Genomic DNA, 17,232 nt, shown 5'->3' with positions numbered 1-17,232 from the left:
CCCTTTTGTCTCTTTCATAGGTATTAGGAACTTCTTTTCATTTCCTGCTTTGGGACTTTCTATCTCATGTCTTTGTAGATTTATTTATTTATATTAGTTTGGAATAGAGAAGATAGCATATTAAGGACTCATCAAAGTACTGCATTTTTAATTTAGGTCCAATTACATTTTCTTATTTTAAGATAAAATGAACCTTCCATGTTTTGTTCACTTTCACTGGCTGTTTTCCTGGTTAAAAGAGAATGGGTACCATTAAAGCTTTTATTCTTGTCAACAGCAACTCTTTAAAAATGCCCCTTCTAAATTTGTGGGTCTTATTCACATAAAATCATCATCCATCCATCCATCCATCCATCCATCCATCAATCTGTCTGACATTGTCAAATGGCTGTATTTGTCCTAATAGCACTTGAAAGAAATGATTTTTATTTGTTAATTTAGCTCACTTAATTGTTTAATTTATAATGATTTTATTTAATTTTGAAATTAAGATAATTGTAACATTGTGGAGTTTAGATTTATTTATTATATTCCATTGGGAAAATACAAAGTATTTTGTTTTCTACAAATCACAATTGCCCTATAAGTTACCTGTCTTACTAGGTTCTCTAGCTTTCTTTTTTTTTTTTTTTTTGTCCTGAGACTTGATCTCAGGCCTGGGCACTGTCCCTGAGCTCTTTTGCTCAAGGCTTGCACTATACCACTTAAAGTCACAGCTCCACTTCTGGTTTTTAAGTGGTTAATTGGAGATAAGAGTCTCACAGGAACTTTTCTGCCCAGGGTGCCTTTGAACTGCCATCCTCAGATCTCAGTCTCCTGTGTAGTTAGGATTACAGCTTTGATTCACCAGTACCCCACAGTTTCTCTGTCTTTAAATGTTTATTTTTATTTCTTTTTTTTGTTAATGAAAAAATGAAGTGCTATAGTCTTGATTTTACATTGTATTTCTTTTTTTTTTTTTTTTTTTGGCTAGTCCTGGGCCTTGGACTCAGGGCTTGAGCACTGTCCCTGGCTTCTTCCCGCTCAAGGCTAGCACTCTGCCACCTGAGCCACAGCGCCCCTTCTGGCCGTTTTCCATATATGTGGTGCTGGGGAATCGAACCGAGAGCTTCCTGTGTAGGAGGCAAGCACTCTTGCCGCTAGGTCATATTCCCAGCCCTACATTATATTTCTTTAAAAAGACACTCCAAAGTTTCCATCTCTACAGAACTTGCATTTAAGTTATGCAACCCTAAAGATTGCTGGCTTTTTCTGAAAATTTTCACAGCTAAGTTAAGAAAGACAAAATTTCTACAAACATTTGTAGCAATATTTATATTAAGTTACGATTTCAAGACCAAGTTTCATTAATTCCATAGTGCATATTCAATGATGTTGCAAGTAAATATGGCATAGTAAGCAACTAAAGTTAGAGGAAACTCGAATATGGCAGTGAAAATTACTTAGTATTGTCTAATTTATTTGTGTAATTTTTTTTCAGCTGCATGTATGTGTGTGTACCTGTGCACATATATGGGTACCACAGTGTAAACTCAGTACCTCTTTCTTTCACTTAGATTTCTTATGTATGGCTGACTCTCTATCACTTGACATATTCCTCCAGTCCAGTTTCTTTTTTCTTTTTTTTCTGATAAATTGGCCGTGGAGTCTCATAAACATTTCTCTCTGGGCAGCCGTCAACCCATGATCCTTCAAGTACGGCCTCTTGAGTAGCTAAGGTTACTGGCATGAGCTAGCAGCATCCAGCATCTAAGCTGTCTTTTGAAGGAAAGGAAAATATTTTTAGCAGATCAGTGAGAAATTAACTGATTAAACTTATTCAAAATGAATATCCATCCTCTTCAAATTTAGGTTAGGCAAATTCATATTGAGGCACAGATCTTTCTGCAAGTTTAAATTAAGCATCTATTACATATACATTCAATAGTAAAAACTGAAAAAGTTACATATTTGAAATGAATAAGGCAAACTTGTTTTTAAAATAAGCTTTAATTGATAGAAATAAATATATTCAAATTTAAAATGATTAGTTTCAACATCTTGGGAAATAATACTTTGAGATCTTCCTGGTGACATCAGTTGTTTGATTTACATGTTTTCCAATTATACCTCATTCTCTGTATTAATTAAACATGAAACATTATGCAAAACAGTTCATACAAGTTTCCTTGATGTACAAAGGTGATTTAAAAATATTTGCCCTCTCCTTTAAAGTTTATATGTATTTAAAGTATAATTGAATAAACAGTAGTCTATTAAAGATATATTAATAAACTTTAGTGTATTAAAGATATATTAAAATAGGGTATTTTAAAGTGATTTATCTTAAAAATATAAAATTTCAAAGCCAGCCACTGATATCTCATGTCTGTAATCCTAGCTATTCAGGAGGCTGAGACCTGAGGATTGCAGCTCAAAGCCAGCTCAGCAAAGAAAGTTCCTGAGACTTTTATCCTGCGTTAACCCCCAAAATCCAGAAGTGGAGTTGTGGCTCCAGGGGTAGAGTGCTAGTCTTGGGCAAAAAAGGCTCAAGGAAAGTGCCCAAACCTTTAGTTGAATTCCTAGGATTGGCACAAAAAGGTAAATAAGGAAAATAAAATTTCAGTCTTATAACACAGAAAGTATTGTTAGGAAAGTTTAGGGAAGCCAGCCTTACAGAAATTTAAGTGCAGCATGTAACAGAAAAGCTTACTATTTGCCAAATACGTTACTCCTGCCCTGTGATGAGAAACATCATCCCTGTTTTACAGACAACCAGGATTAACAAAGTTTCCCAGCATTACAGAACCTGCCAGGGGCACTACCCAGAGAGTTGCTTCTTTGCTGCCTTCAAATTTTGTTTGATCTCATCATCTCTTAAGCATTTTTAGAAAATACAATTTTATTGTGTTTTTAGCAGATTGTGAATCTAATGTACCAGCGTTACTCATTTTTATGCTTTCCTTTCTTAGAAATACTTCCAGGAGAGAAATCAGTTAGGGTTTTTTTTTTTTTTTTGGCTTTTCCAAATAGTTAAAAACATAAAAGATCATAGATGTAGTAAATCTGTTTAGAATTTTGGTGGCTTGAATGGGATGCTCAATTTTACGATAATAGCCTGATCTGAAATGTTATCTGAAATGCATACTCCTTCACGATTCTTTTCTACACCACAAAAATTGTTCATAACAAGAACAATCTTTGGTTAAAAAAAATATGATGTGATGTTTTAGACAGCTTAATGGGGCTGCCACTGTACTAGATAACCATTGTTTAGAGCAGTCTTAGATTAGCTGAAGGCTAGTGGAGACTGAACATATTGAACAGTGTCTTAAACTGCACTTTATGAGTCAGGACAGACAGTCGTTTTAAGAAGTGAAAGCCCTTTTCACCATTATAGGTGTTCTGTGGCTGGAGATGTAGTGCCATAGTAATAGAACAAAGCTTGCAATCTGTGGAATGTGGATTGCAAGGTGAAAAAGAAGGTTATATTTTTTCTTAATTCTTTTCTAAGAGCAGAAATTCAAAAATTATTGATTACAATATGCACAATGGCATTTTATATTGTACCTGTTGCTGAGGTAGGAGAAAATATGTTACATAGTATTTTAGCAACCAATTACAAATTCCTTCTAACCAAGTTCCCTGAATCGTTCTCTTAGAAAAAAAAAATGTTGAACCTTACTAAATAACTCATTGACATGGTCAGTGTGTTATTGAAGAAGCTATTTATTACCTAGTGCTTAGCACCTATTTGATAAAGCTCAAAAAAGATGTTAATTGAAAGCAAATGGAGTAAATGATCTCTTTTTTCTGATTTTACAAAAGATTGTATATAAATTGTGTGTGTGTGTGTGTGCGCGCGCACACACACACACACACACACACACACACAAATTCTCTTTCCCTGGACAATTTAGTAGATTTTTCACTGAGCTGAAAGCCTTAAGAATCTCCCCAAATATTATTTTGCAAGTGAAATTGCTTTTCATTTTAGAAAACTAAACTTGTGATTCATGACAGCTTAGAGTATGCAAGGCCAAAGAATACATCTTTCTTGCTTTGAATGACATTTTTGCAGGCTAAATCGGACCTGAATGATTCAGCCACATTGAGATTCATTATGACAGAGAGTAGTATAAAAGGGCATAAAGGGAAATTATCTCAGAAATTACGGCTAGTGACAGAAAAACAACCACAGTCAATAGGAAGTTTCAACTGACTTTTAATTTGAGAGGAACATTTCTTGCCACCCTTTATAAAAAGAACTAGCAAGAATATTAGAAAATTTAGTAAAAGGACACTATTGTGGGGAAGTAGAGAAAGAAGGACTTTTGTTTGCTTTCAGAAGTCAAAATAAAGTAGAAAGTAAGAATAGGGTGAATGACTTTTTTCTTTGTTTAATTATATATTTATTATAATTAGTTCTATAAAAGCATCTTTAAAAAATATTGCTCAGCTCAAATCAGGTCCTTATGGTATAAGGAGAAAAGTTGAGAAAAATCCACTACCAAAAGGTTTTCTTGAAATGTCCATCATTAGCTATTCATCCCTTTTAGATTTCCATGTAAGTTCCCACATTAATTACCTTTAAATTTTCCATGTCCAGGAGTTTAACTCTTCCTACATCATGCACCTTCTTTTTTTAATATAAAAATATGGAACGCTTCATGAATTTGCATGTCATCCTTGTGCAGGGGCCATGCTAATCTTCTCAGTGTCATTCCAATTTTAGTATTTGTCCTGCCAAAGCAAGCACATGCACCTTTGTATCTAGCATTGGTACAAAGGAAACACAAGGAAAGTGTATAAGTGGGGGGGAGAGAGAATGTGTTATGTGTGACAGAGAAAGTGTGAGAGAGAATGTGAGAAAGAATTTGAGAGAATAATGTGTGTGAGAGAGAATGTGAGAGACTGAAGAGAGAAAAGAAACAAGGAAGGGGAATGGAGAAGGAAGAAAAGAATAGACTAAGCCTGGGTAAGAGCAGATCAGGTGCTGGAGGCATAGCTCCATAGGAGAGTATTTTCCTGATGTCAGGCAAGTCCCTGGGATTGGGCATGTCCTTGGGTTCAATACCCAACACCACAAAAATAAAGGGGGAAAAAGTGAAATGTATAAAATGTCAGCCGACGCTAAATTTCGCTTAATATTTATCTTTCACTATGGAAAGAAAGGGTGTAATCTAGTCCTAGTGAAGTTTATCAGGGCTAGCTACATAATCTATGATGCAGGGGGAGATGGGGAAAAATGAGGGAGGAGGTAACAAGTTGGATGAGAAATGTACTTGCCTTACATATGAAACTGTAACCTCTGTGTACTTCACCTTGACAATAAAGAAGAAGAAGAAGAAGAAAAAAACTGTCAAGAATTTCCAGAATTTCACCAGAGCATTCACCCAAGCTTAGGCCCTTCTAAGAGTAGGGCCTTATACAATTGCAGAGTTCACATACCCATGACATCAGCCTCATTTTACTTAGTAATGGAGATGGTGAATTCTAAACTTGGGTAATACGTTTACATAATAATTACTTAAATATGTTGATTTGTAAATCCTCAATACTAATATGAAAATTTTGGACCTCATTCATTTTTAGATTTATTTGGGAATTTAGACATCACTAAATTTTAACTTAGCTTTTCTTTTTTGTGTTTTTCTTCTTACTTGTCTGAATATCTATAGTGATGTATAGGATTCACAAGTTCCCACCTTATTATTTAGATTTGGTTTCAGTTATCTCACTTTTCAACTTGCTATTCAAAAGCCTACTCTTCATTTGCTATTTTCTAACTCATGTGCCATCCAGATACAAATAGCAATGACTGCTAGCATTTCCTAAGCCAGCTCTCATCCTAGACTAGTCAGCCATTTTCCCAGCCCCAGGCTGGGGCAGAGTGGGTTTAGATGATACTTGGCTATCCCAAATTCTAAAACTAGATGAATGGAAATGAGGGTAATTTAGAGCAAGTTACTCTAGAAGCTCACGTATCAGAGCAATTGAGCCTATAAGAATCTTAGTAATCAAAGCTATGAAAAGCATCTCTAGCTGAGTGCCAATAGCTTACACCTAGAATCCTAGTTGCTCAGGAGGCTGAGATCTGAGGATTGTGGTTTAAAGCCAGCCCAAGCAGGAAAGTCTGTGAGATGCATCTCCAATTAACCACCAGAATAACAGAAGTGGTGCTGTGGCTCAAAGTGGTAGAGCATGAGCCTTGAGCAAAAGAGCTCTAGGAGAGTGCCCAGGACCTTTGTTCAAACCCCATGATCAACAAGATAAAAGCATTTCTGGATAGAAGTGCTTTCACCTTTCAGCTCAAGTTTAATATGTTTCTACGTAAGGCAGTATTGATTTCCTTTGTAACATGTTTCATCTTTAGTCACAATATGCAATACCAATAATAGGGTGCTTTTGGGTTCTTCTCTAATTTTCTTTGTTTATTCTGGGTCATTTATTGAAATATCATTATAAGTACTTTAACATTACTCCTATCATTGAGAAGAAAATTTATTCTTTCTCTCTGTCAGTTGGTATCATGGAAACCTTTTTCACTTTTCTTTCAGTAAATTTGGTTTACAGTAACCAAGTTCATTCTTTTTAGGTAAAGCTGTTTTTCTTCTTCCCAACACCATCCCACAAATATCAACAGAAATGAAAATGGAACATTGGCATTTTATGCTGTTGACCAATACTCAGAAGATATTAGCTGAAAAATGAATAACACTATTTTGAATGATCAGCTTTTTAAAGTTTTAATATTATACTTCAAAAATAATGAGAAATTCTGCTTTTGAGCAAAACTGACCATTAAAAAACTTCTTTTTTAAAGTCACACATACTGAGTAATTACATAGTGTCTAGTGCAATTCTAGTGCACTCCTTTGAAATGCTTGCCTCCAGAAATTTCCTTCTATCTAGTTTATCAGCATAGTGGTATGTAAATTTCAGTAGTTTAGTTTTTAAAACATTGAGTCAGCCTTTCAATACTTGGTTGTGTTTTTAAATAATTTTTAAAATATTAGTTTTTATCTTTTCTAAAGAAAACACTTAAAACAGTATTCATTTAAAATTTATTTTCTACGAAATATTCTATTATAAATAGATTACTATGACTTTAGCAAACAATATTATTTTTCTTCACATGTTTACCCAGATACTACCTTTTTATAGTGTTGGATTATTCCTTTGAATTGAATCTTTTTTTAAGACTTTATAACTTCCAATTTATGGGCAAATATAACAAAATAAATATGAAAACAAAGACATATAGTACAATATGAAAAGTTATAATGTTTGAAGTTAAAAATACAAATATGTTATGTAGACTTCAAAATATATAAGAAACCTAAAGGAGCTAGTGAAACAATTTGCTTAAGGCAACCTGTTTAAGAAGAAAGAAGAAATGAATCTACAGAAAAGTTGAATGCTCATTTATAATCAGAACTGTAGTGTACTATGCAGGTCTATCATTTCAACAGTGTAGAGGTTGTCTGCTTTCTTGGTGGCTGGCACAACCAATTCATTTGTAAGCTAGTGAGTTACAAGATCACATAAATGTAAAATGATATTTTTCCTGTATCTTTAAGCTTTATTTTATCACTCTTATCAAACACACATTGGAAAGCATACCAACAGTGCATCTTATTTAAGTCAGTTTACAACAAAACTGAACAAGGCAATTGTGTTTACAGAAAAAAAAATCAGCAAAAATTATGCAGTAAGTCCATTGAAACATAGTATTCATATGTTACAGTTCTATAGGAAAATTGAAAATAAAAGTCTTTTGCTATTCAGAAAAAAAAGAAGTACTAAAGACAATGCAAATCAGAAATTTAGGGTTTTTTTTTTCTTGTTTTTTTTTTTTCTTTAGAAATTTAGGGTTTTGAAAAAAGAACTTTCTGGTACTGATACACATCTATCTATATGTATAGTCCCACTTAGATAAATAAACAACAACAAAAAACAACTTACAAATTAAGACATCACAAAAAACAGAGAACCACAGTGCCAAGAAATGTCAAGACCAATATGCTATTGACACAACTGGTAGAAATGTTACAGACAGCTATTCATTGTATATTGTGATATTCTTGTAGTTCTGAGGTAAAGGTAAACCAACAGGAGAGAATACGCCTCATAACTGGCTTTGGTTTAAGTGATCCTTCACATTTTTAACCACAGCTTCTTATCAAAACCAACAATCCCATGCTTTCAAGGGAAAATAGTAACAAGGTTTTAATAAATGTGATAGTTGAAGAATACATAGTATAACATCTAGTAAGTAAATTCAGTAGCAAAATCAGTCTGTATTCCAAGTACACCTTTGTTTCTAAGTATGAATAAACTATATTGATCCTGACATGGAGTATCTGTTGATAGATATTATATGTAACTATATAAGTATCATTTTGGCCTTCTGGGACAAGTATATCCTAGTGAAATATCAAGACTCTTAGAATAATGTACAATTGATACACAATCTTATCCTTATTTACTGTGTTACTTGACTGAAAACCTTTGGCACAGTTTCTGTTCTCCAACAGAAAGTTAAAATCCTTGGTAGGATCTGTAACTGTTTGACTCAGAATGAAACAGAAGTGAAACTTGACTTTTTTGGTGGAGTTCAAAATAAGCAAGATTCACGTCAAGAGTCTTGGAACTTCCCCCTCCTGCTTTTGATACGTGTGCTGTTCAAACCTCACTGGCATCCTGAAAGGAAGCCCTTACATCCTAGTGTATGAAGAGAACTTTGCAAAAAGGAACCAAGTTCCCACTGACTGTCCTTGCTGAACGTCAATGACATCTGACAGCCAGCACTACCATGCTGGATATAAGGGTGAGTCATTTGTCCTGGAAGAAATCCTCAAAGATGAGCCTGCCTGTGAGTGCAGTCCAAATTGCAGATTCAATTGCATCACAGAATTTGCTGTAGTTCTTAGCATTATAAGAATGCATGGGCGATAAAGAGCCAAGATATGAAAGAACGAGAGATTTGAAAAGACGATGTAAATCCCCAGCCTTCATCGTTCATTTAGAATTCTCCCCCCCTCACTTTGGATGGAAACAGGATAATTCCTTTTTACAAAGGCAAGATGAATGTGGCATACTTGGCCATTAGAATGATGATTGTGAGCTTGTGCAAATGCATGTGCAATATTCCAAACAGTCTTCCCAACATCAAGTGCCAAACCAGTCACTGGTAGGCATGCAATATGTGCTGAATAGGAGTACACAAATGGATAGTTAGGGTAATTAAGGTATTACTGTGTTGTTCTAGGTAGAAGCACATCTTTAAATAGGGTTTCTTTCATCTAGTTATATCTTCCTGGAGATATAAAATGCCATTTGATCATGCTGTTCAATCATTCTCTTAATCCAGACCTCTCAAAGGCTCCCCAGAACCTACTAAAGTTCAAAATCCTTAGCCTGGCATTTAAATGCCTGTGAAGTCAAATACCAACCATACTTTTCAGCCTTATCTCAGTCTGCAATTCCAGGCCAGTCTTCTGTTCTCAACTATATTAAACCTGAATGTGCTTTTGTATCATGCTCTTGCGAATCTCTCAATCTAAATGTTTTCTTAGTTTCTTGAAAACGACTTTATATAAAAAAAAACCAGGAATCTAAATTTTATGAAAGCATTCTGAAAGTTACAGCTGGCATTTCTTTCTTCATTTCCTGTACTCTGTTCAACTCATAAAATCCATGTACTGTTTTCTTTATTTTATATTTTTTCCATCTATATCTCACCTCTCTAAATTGGCTATGAAGTTCTGAAAGGTTGGTAAGAACTATTGCCCTTTATTTTAATTATATATGAATCTAGCCATCTGCTGAATGGAAATGATGTTTAATAACATACACTGATTGAGGCTGGGGATATGGCCTAGTGGCAAGAGTGCTTGCCTCATATACATGAGGGCCTGGGTTCAATTCCCTAGCACCACATATACAAAAAATGGCCAGAAGTGGCACTGTGGCTCAAGTGGCAGAGTGCTAGCCTTGAGCAAAAAGAAGCCAGGGACAGTGCTCAGGCCCTGAGTCCAAGTCCCAGGACTGGCCAAAAAAAAAAAATAATAATAATAATAACATACACTGATTGAATATTAACTCTTTTTTTGCATGGCAATATTGGGGCTTGAACTCTGGGCCTAAGTTCTATCCTTCAGCTTTTTTTTACTCAAGACTGGTGTTCTACAACTTGTACCACATCCCTATTTCTGGCTTTTTGTTAGTTACTTGAAGAGAAGTATCTCATGGTCTTTTCAGCCTGAACTGACTTTGAACTGTGATCCTCCTGAGATATTAGCCACCTGAGTTACCAAGATCACAGCCACCAGTGCCCAGTGGATATTCATTCTTAATGAATATGCCAGTGTGAATTTTGTTTACTAAGATGAAAAAGGATTACATTAACCCTTTCTCTTACCCCTTTTATCTCATAATCACTTAAACTAGAAAGAGTTGTTGAAACTTCTCAGTCATGTACCAAAAAATTGAAAATTAACACAAACAGATATCAAGGAATTCAAATCAGTCTGAAAGTGTGATGTTTGTCTAAGTTATTGAAAGCAATTTTCAGGTTTAGGAGGGGGAAATATGCTGCATAGTATTAGGGTCACTTCCTACAAACAGGGAAATTTATTAAGAAAAATACCTACGCTTATTTATACTATAGATTTTATTCAAATGAGAATTGACCAAAAAGAAGCCATTGTTAATTGTATTTTCCTTTCTTTCTTTCTTTCTTTCTTTCTTTCTTTCTTTCTTTCTTTCTTTCTTTCTTTCTTTCTTTCTTCCTTCCTTCCTTCCTTCCTCCCTTTCTTTCTTTCTTTCTTTCTTTCTCTCTTTCTCTCTTTCTTTCTTTCTTTCTTTCTTTCTTTCTTTCTTTCTTTCTTTCTTTCTTTCTTTCTTTCTTTCTTTCTTTTTCTTTCTTTCTTTCTTTCTTTCTTTCCTCCCTCCCTCCCTCCCTCCCTCCCTCCCTCCTTCCCTTCCTTCCTCCCTCCCTTCCTCCCTCCCTTCCTTCCTTCCTTTCTTTTTCCTTTCCTTTTTATATTGGAAGCCATTAAATTTAATCACAGTCAAGATTACATATTCTATAAAGGTGAGCTGACCAGTGTTTTGATTACCTTTATTGCCTTCAGTAAATCAAACTAAATTAAATTAAATTTAGTTGCATTCTCATCCCATTATACCTAGTGGTTACATTTTTTTCTTCTCTAGAAGTCTGTTACTGTTCTAAATCAGTGTCTTGCAAATCTTAAAGTACTTCAGAACCATCAAGCAAGCGCTTACTAAACTAAAGCTTTTCAGGCCCAACTCCCTCTTGAGACTTTTCATTTAGCCGTCCTCAATAGCATTTTGGATTCTGCACTTCAGTAAGCATCATTTTAAAATTTTTATTTTATTGTCAATGTGATGTACAGAGGCTTTACAGTTACATATGTAAGGTAGTGAGTACGTTTCTTGTCAATCTTGTTACCTCCTCCCTCATTTCACCCCCACTTTCCTTCCTCCCCAATCCCCCCAAGTTGTACAGTTAGTTTACAACATATTGTCTTCTGAGTATTGCTGTTACATTGGTTCACCGTTTGTCCTTTGTCTCACCATTTTGATGTTCCCCTTCCTTTCCATAATTCAAATAAATGTATATACAATACCCAGGGTGCCGAAATCAAATACAGTGACAATGGGGGCTAAACCATAGGGAATAAAAATGCAAGAATAAAGAAATAACTTCACATTGTACATTTCAAAAAGCAATAAAAAAAACCACTTGTTTCCCTATCTTGGAGTTCACTAAGCATCAGTTTTGAATCTAATGGACTTCTCTAGCTACTGAGATTTAATGTTCAAAACAGTGGGAACATGCAGATAGAGTGGATGGGAACTAAGGTACTCTAATCTGGGCTATTCAGCTTTATGGGTACATTTGGCTCTGTAGCCTGTGTTATAGAAGACACAATGAAAAGTTTGGTGCCCAGACCCCCTAAGTTAGAAACATAACTGGAAAATGTTTCATTTGACAGGCAGAAATGCTGCAACAGTAACCTCCTGACAGCTCAGGATTCTGGAGACCCTAATAAATAAAACTAACAGCATCATTTAGAAAAATGTATCTCTCACATCTACCTCCTCAGGTATCATTATGATTGTAGAAACTATCAAAAAATTAGTACTTAGTGGAAATTTGCACCAAAGAAAAATGTAGATCATATTGTAATTTCAACATTATCAGTTAACACTCTGGAGAACATGGAGGCAAGTAGCTTGCATAGGACATTATTGGCAAAGAAAAGCAAGCAAATTAGTTACCACAGTAGTATAGAGTGGGTAAGAAAAATAATGTGTGCATATACATAATTATCACAGAGCTTTTAAAGTTTAAACATACAGATTTTTTTTGGTGACTTAATTTAGGTTCTGGACTGAGAAATTGTACAAGAGACATCATGTAACACTGGCTTTGTTTTTACCCTATATTTTCTATTTGAAAAGCTTGACACAATCGCTGGGCACTGATTTCTCATACCTGTAATCCACCCAGAAAAGTCCATAAGACTCTGATCTCCAGTTAACCAGCAAAAGGCCATAAGTGGAGGTACAACTCAAGTTGTAGGGTACCAGCCTTGAGCAAAAAAGTTAAATGAGAGCACAAGTTCCCGAGTTCAAGCTTAAAGCCAGCACAAATATTTAATTAAAAATTAAAATAAAGACTAGATATAGACAACTTAAAGGGGAATAATTTTCAGACATGGAATTAACAGATTAAATTTGAGAGAAGCAGGAGAATGTTGGACTTACTTAAAAACAATGAAGAACAGTTCTTTCATTGTCTATATCATAGCTTATGTTATGAATATATGTGTATATATATATATGAAAGCTACAGTAGATGATGTTTTAATATTTGAATTGCTACACTGAAAGTAATGTTTCTAAAGAATATTTGGATGTCTATGGACTCAAGAAATGTTCCTCCTGATCAAATTGAAATCTCAACACAAACAAGCATGAACATTAGTTAGTAATGTATACTGAATGCAATACAGATGAAGCATATTAATACTAGCAAGTTACATTGAAATATTTCAAGAAAATCTGGACTGATAAAGTAGACAACTGGGTAGGTCTGTGCTGTAGTTGTGATAAAGCAAACATTGCAAAGCATTAAGAGTTGTAAAACTGAGCTAACAGATATGTAATAATTACACAGTGTTTCCAACTTTTCTACATGCCTGAGCATTCTCTTAATGAAATATTGAGAAAACTGTAGAAAAAGGATCCATCTTTTTTGGGGGGGAGGTTGGGCAGGAAGACAAATTCTAGGCTATTACTAGTCGTTATAGTCAGACAAACCACAACTAATTCCTGTTCTTCTGCATACAGTCTGTGACCTTGGGCAAATTAATCTCTATCACTGAGCATTCATTTTGCCATTCACAAAATAATAATACCAACTAGATAACATAGATAATGTTATTGTAGATGTAAGAATCAAATAATGTAGGTATATAACTGGTCATAGTATAACTGAGTTTTTAATTGAAATTTGTTTTTGTTTCCTAATAACGGAATGAGATAAAATTATTTATATATCTATATCCTTTAAGAGATCTTCTAAATTAAAACCATTCGTTTCATAATAGGAAATGTGAATTTAACTGTTATATGAAGAAATACAAAGTTTTTGCTGAGTAAAAAAACAAAAATAATGCATTTCCTATTACAGAGTTCCAAATTCAGTATTCAGGAAAAATAATTGACATAAATTCCATTATATTTGATGCAATTTAAAGTAAGTTTTACAAAATTCAAATTCAACTCTAGTTTACTACAGGAGAGCTGATATCCAGTATATAATTCTCCTGAGCATGCTGTTTTCAACAAAACGATCCATTCAACAAAGAATAGCCCTGTGGTAGATGCTGTGGAGAAAGAAATGGAGCCTTATGCAAGGCCTTGACTCACAAAAGATTTTCAGTATTTAGGGTGAAATATCCAGCCCTTGGGATAAAAAGAGCAATGGAAGAGTTAATAATATAAAAGTAACAAAGACATAAATGATTAACAGTTATGAATAATGAAGATAATATGAGCTGAAAGTTCAGAAGAGGAAAAAATTCATCTTGGCCTTGAAATGAGTATTTTGTGGGATTGTAAGATTATTTCACATGAAGGAAACATATATGGAATGTGGTTTTAGTGGAAGGCACAGGAATATTCAGGAGCAGAATTTTCTTTGAGAAATATGGACTGAAGAAAACAATGAGAAATAGCAATAATCAGCTAAGAATTATAACAAAATTATAAACTCATCTTGAGAAGTATTCACTATCTATCTATTTGCTAAAAAGCACTAGACCAAGTTTGAGGACATAGGTGAATGGGAGACAGCCTAATTTCAAGGAGCTTGAAGCACACATAATAACAAGTGTTTGCTATTGTATGCTAAGTATGCACCGGCTTAATGAGGCTTCCAGACAAAGTATAAATTGGCTAAAGCTGTCAAAAATAATAGGTGAAACTGGGAGAGGTTGAGGGAAGAGGTGACACTGTCAAGAAAGAAATGTATACTTTACCTGATTGATGTAACTGTAACCTCTGTATATCACCTTTATATTAACTTTTTTTTTTAATGTGAATTTGGCAAAGAGAGTTCAGGGAGTTAATAATGAAATTAAGTGTGCATGCAGGTTAACACTATAAAGAGGAATGAATAGAGTGAACTGAGATGCAGTGGAAGAGTAAGGAAAGAAATGAACAAAAGTACAGTAGTAGAGAATAAGCATAAAATGGAACACGTGATTCTTTGCAGCTGTACTACAGACAGGGCAAGGGAAGGTGTTCACAAGGGAGACTAAAGAGACCGACCACGGCCTTGAGTACCAAGCTAAGCTCTTTCAACTTCATTCTCCTGGCAACATGAAGTCATTAAAGGATTACAGTCTGAGAAAAGAAATGTACTGAGCTCTTTCTTTGCTCATATTTAATCTGGTAGTTTGTGAAGAATAAATTGGAGGAAGAAAAAAAACTAGAGGCAAAATGACCACAGGTAATAAGGGCCTGAATGAGAGACATCCACACAGCTATTCCAGATCATCAAAGGACACAACCTTGGAATGAATTTTATGTCAACAGCCAGAAGAAAGCCTAACATACTGAATTATGACACTTACTGGAGGAGATTAGCATTGTTTAGAATTTCCAGGACACAGGGATTTTAAGAAACAGACCACTCTCTAGTAAGTTTTATTATTGTTCCCAGGCAGTTTGTTTCCACTGACTCTCACCATGATTGAACACTGAATGGGGTGGAATCAATAAAAAGAAGTCTAACATTCAAGCTCAACATGTGTACGTTTGAGGATGCTTTTAATAGAAATGAAAATTGGAAAGATAAAAGAAAATTTGGAGCTGTTCCATTTTTTACATGCTAGATGTGGGTTAATGATATGTAGTGTTTATATCTAACAGTATAAATATGAAAGTGGATGCAAAAGTTCAGCTGCAACATTAGGGCACATATTTAAGGGGCAGGAGCCATCAGCTTAGAGGTGGCAACTAAAGCTAGGAGAATGCTTCTAGCCTGAGGTGAATTACTATTTATATTTTAGTGTACACAGCATCATTTACATATCTGGTCTTGAGACACATGGATGTTACACCAAACAGTAGTATATGTACAGTTATCTAGAATTGTAATTCTGTCAGCTACTACCAAAACTACAGTTGAGATCATTGGTACTTGAAAGCTATATGTTAAGAAGGTTACAAATAGATTGTTTTATTAGCTATCACTGCAACATAATTAATATAATTAATTAATTAATTGGATCTGAATACTATTCAAATATCGGAAAATAGTTTACATTGCCTATATTAGAACTTCACATCCTAAAAAAGTACTTTTGATGATTTATAGGGAAATGATGTGCTTTAGCATTCCTGGAGGATAGGTATACAGCAAGAAGAAAACAGAAAATGTGAACATAACCTGTAAAACTAAAACTCCACACATTGTTTGCTATATGCCTGTGGAATGTCCTAGAAAAGGCTAATTTTCTGAATTTTTTCTAATTTTTTTTTCCCTTGGTCTAGCAGTAAACATCCCTTTTGATCTTGGCTGCTAGAAATTTGAGAAACATTTAATGATGAAGTGCTCTAATTGTCTCACCTTAAATTGTTGATAAAATAATCTCTGTACTTTGCCTATTAGGGCATTGGAGTTGTTTTCAATAGTTATTTTTAATTATCCTGGTATGAGTATTATTGCTAAAACTTTTTGAATTTTAAGGAAGTAGTCGGGATAAATTATGCATAATAATAGTTAACTATGTGATGGTCTATGATACTAAGTGGTAATATACATAGGTAGATAAAGAGATAGATGTTAGAGAGACAGAGACGTAGACAGACAGCTCAGTTGTAGAATGCTTGATAGCAAACAAAAGTCCCTGCATTTGATCATCAACACCCTATATAAATATATTATTATATACTTAGGTAGGTGGAAAAGGTCTTATCATATAAACTCCAAATAACAGAAACCAAATATAGAATTTTATAAAAATGAACATACTATGCAATTTAAAATTTTACCCTTGTATTAACATCTAGGCTATACATATTTAATAATAAAAATGCAACACAAACTTTACACTGAAAATCAAACACATTATTATAAAAGTCAAAAATATTCAAGTAAATTGAGGGTCACCTGCTCATTAATCACAAAGAATATTCAGTAATGACTGTCAGTTCTCCTCAAACTGAAAAGAAATTCAATATGCCTTGAATCAAAGTGCAAGAGGAATTTCTATAGAAAGTGATAAACTGATCTTACAAAATTTGCAGAATCACCACCAATAAAAAATCAGGCAACTAATAATGCACACTATCAAGACCTACTATGAAACTGTTCCTTTAGACAGTATGGAATTGGATGAAAACACTAAAGCACTGCACAAGAGAATCTCTGAATTGCAAATAAACTCTTGCACAGGAGCTCAATTTCATTAGTTGTTAGGAAAAAACAAATTAAGACCATAATACAATACCACTAGATGGGGGGGGGGGAGAGAGAGAGAGATCCATAGATATACAGATTTGTATTCCCCAAACATATTTATTTCATTATTATTTTTACATAGGGCCTCAGTTTTGGCCCGGTATTAGCTTCAGACAATGTTCCCCCTATTTATGCTCCACATATATCTCGGATAATAGGGGTATGCCAGTGTACCAAGCTATTTG

General features: G+C 34.4%; 1 protein-coding gene and 1 non-coding gene across 2 annotated transcripts in view; one reads left to right on the top strand and one right to left on the bottom strand.

The window, feature by feature from the left end:
- Atrnl1 (attractin like 1) overlaps positions 1 to 17,232 on the top strand; it is a 427,123-nt gene that overhangs the window by 261,708 nt on the left and 148,183 nt on the right. The window lies entirely within an intron of this gene.
- Positions 4,632 to 4,738, bottom strand: LOC125347371. Its single transcript, XR_007210161.1, has one exon. It is a non-coding gene; the product is annotated as a U6 spliceosomal RNA (small nuclear RNA).

Source organism: Perognathus longimembris, chromosome 2 (assembly GCF_023159225.1).
Source record: "Perognathus longimembris pacificus isolate PPM17 chromosome 2, ASM2315922v1, whole genome shotgun sequence".
NCBI classification, from domain to species: Eukaryota; Metazoa; Chordata; class Mammalia; order Rodentia; family Heteromyidae; genus Perognathus; species Perognathus longimembris.
The sequence above is the reverse complement of the archived record's forward strand: the minus strand, read 5'-3'. Positions and strand labels throughout refer to the sequence as shown.